This window comes from Schistocerca piceifrons, chromosome 1 (genome assembly GCF_021461385.2).
Source record: "Schistocerca piceifrons isolate TAMUIC-IGC-003096 chromosome 1, iqSchPice1.1, whole genome shotgun sequence".
Lineage (NCBI taxonomy): Eukaryota > Metazoa > Arthropoda > Insecta > Orthoptera > Acrididae > Schistocerca > Schistocerca piceifrons.
In genome coordinates, this window is record NC_060138.1 from 300,981,035 (window position 1) to 300,983,894 (window position 2,860).

Sequence of the window (2,860 nt, forward strand, 5' to 3'; positions counted from 1 at the left end):
TGGGAAAACCCCCTTCCTAGTCACAAGTGGAGACTTTTCCTCATTGGGAAATGCAGCTCAAGTGATATGCATATCCTCCCGAGGTAGAGCTTCAATGAGTTTCTGGAGTGGTGCGTGCATAAAATGTAGAGTATCAAGGAAGCTTAGCGTAATTCTTGGCATCATTCATTTGGTGAATGAAATGTATTTCTCAACTCTCTCAGGTAGGACACTGACCTGATTGTTCTCCAAGCCGAAATCAGCCAAGTGCTCAACTAAAAAGTGAGCATCATACCCATTTAAATTATGAAAGAAAACGGGTATTTGCCTCGGTAGCTGGTATTTCAAATTGCATGCATTGTGAGTGGTGCCACAGAACTTCCCCATTAGATGACAGTAGCTCCTACAAGAAGTTTCCGCTTTTCTGTCTAATAGCAGCCCACAAATATGAAAATCAACAGCATTATTATACAAATCTTTATTCTTCTTTGATTTGGTCATGGGCACATTGTTGCTGTAAAGCTTATCAACCTCCTCTGAAAATTTTTCGAGCTCAGTGAGCAGCCAAACCACAGGATTATCTCCGACGTAAGATTTGTAGTGGTTGAGACTGGAATCATAGGATTATACAATTTGGTACGCTTTTCTGTAAAGGTGGTGTGTGAGGCTGTAGGGTCACCTTCGCAGTGGGTCACAGGAGCGAGGAGGCATTCAAAGTTGCTCTACACTACAAAAGGGCATCGCTCCTGGTGGTGAGCATACTTGAACTTTATGATATTATTTTCCTCAGTAGACATAATAGGCAATGGCCTTGCTGCAGTGGATACACCGGTTCCCATGAGATCACCTAAGTTAAGCGCTGTCGGGCGTGGTTGGCACTTGTATGGGTGACCATCCAGGCCACCATGTGCTGTTGCCATTTTTCGGGGTGCATTCAGCGTCTTGATGCCAATTGAGGAGCTACTCGACCGAATAGTAGCAGCTTCAGTCAAGAGGCCTTTTTTTTCCCAGTAGGCATAATAACACGTACTAGGTCCTAGGAAGCACAGTCTACAAGATGCACTGCTAATAGCATGTCTGAGGAGAAATAAGTCAGGCACCTTAAGCAAATATGCTGCTTATGTTCATATTTATTCATCTGGGCAGAAAGGAGTAGCGACATGTCTTTGATCCAAACATAGTGATAATTATCACCTTCAGAAAAGAGCAGTGTGCTTAGATGCAACTCACACTCACTGGCAAATTTTGAGAAATGGAGGGTACTACGACCCTATTGGTTTTCTACAGGCGTGCTTTCCTGCCATGGAAACGGAGCACCTCAAGGTAGTCAATTATCCACTGTATCCCGCCATCAAATGCAGTACAGTGCTCTGCATTAAACTATCGCACCCCCCCCCCCCCCCCCCAAAGTTGATTCTGGTGTTGAAGAGACAAATCTTCATTATCATTGAGGGGGAAATGGTGTGGTAACACAAAGCACATAAATTGCTGAGTAGTTTTGTAAACCCACCTTGAGTGCTATACTGACCCGGTTTTCCGAGATGGAAGTCAGAGGGTCAGCTAAAGCACTCAGCCAAATACTACACCTGGACATCCATACACATCTATGATCCAGTAAATGGAGGGTCTAGCTATACCAAGCTCCCTAAAGATATAGTTAATAAGCATGCCTGTATTAATGTCAAAAATAGAAATGATCAGACTTGTTTTGCATGGTTGATCCTGGCTTGCGAGAGAAATTACACAAAAGATCCACAGTACACAACTCAGTATGGCAGATACCTTGACATTCATAAGTGTTATAACTTTGATGGTATCAATTTCCCCATCAAGATTCAGGATATACCTAAATTTGAAGGGCAGAATACCTGTATATTGGTTCATGTTTTTGGACTGGAGAAGAAAAGCAAGTCAGATGAGCAAGACAAGCACATTGTCGTCGGCCCCCTCCATTTCACAAAATTTGCCATGATTTACAATCTGCTTAAACTTAGCCCATAATTCCTCTACATCCATCTAACTGCAAATGATGCCAATTCACTGTCTCATTGAGATGGTAATAACTGCTTATCTGCTCTATCTAGTAGAGATACTCTCCTAGCCTTCTTGACTGATTATTAACTATTGTAGTCATAGTTGCTATAATGACATCATGATCAGCAATCCCTGTTTCTATACTGACATTGTCGATAAGGTTCAGCCTATTTGTAGATACAAGGTATAACATATTTCCATATTCTCAAGACTTTTCAGAAAACATGTTCAGAAGTATTTTTCATGACTGTGTGTCTGTACACCCCCCCCCCCCCCCCCCCCCCAATGAATTCATAGACATTCTAGTGTCTACTCAATAGGTTACAGTTGCCTCCAACTAATATTGCATGATCTGTGCATTTATGCGCTATTGACCTTAGATACTCTTTGAATGACTGTAGAACTGTCACAGCAGAGTCAGGTGGCCGGTAAAAACAAACTAACAATTAACTTGGTTTCACCTACACCTGTTACAGGCAACCAAATGAGTGCATTGTGACACTCAACTTTCACCTCAATAGAGACAATATTTTTGTCAACTGCAATGAACACTCCCTCTCTTGTGGCCTCTAATCCATCTTTCCAATATACGTTCAACAAGTCGCAAAATATCTCAGAACTTTCCACTTCAGGTTTCAGACATCTCTCAGTACCAAGAATAATTTGAACATGAGAACTTTCCCAGAAATCAATAAATTTGGGAACTTTATTACAAATACTTTGACAGTTTACTGATAAAATTATGACAGTCGAAGCGTCTTTATTCTCAACGCTGTTTGACTTCACTTGCTGCATATCAACTGGTGAGTGTTCATTGTAGAACCTCATTGTGTTCCCTAACCTAAAA

General features: G+C 41.6%; 1 pseudogene; it reads left to right on the forward strand.

Annotated features, from left to right (window-relative positions):
* Positions 1 to 780: 780 nt before the first annotated feature.
* Positions 781 to 898, forward strand: LOC124717376 (annotated as a pseudogene).
* The last annotated feature ends 1,962 nt before the right edge of the window (positions 899 to 2,860 follow it).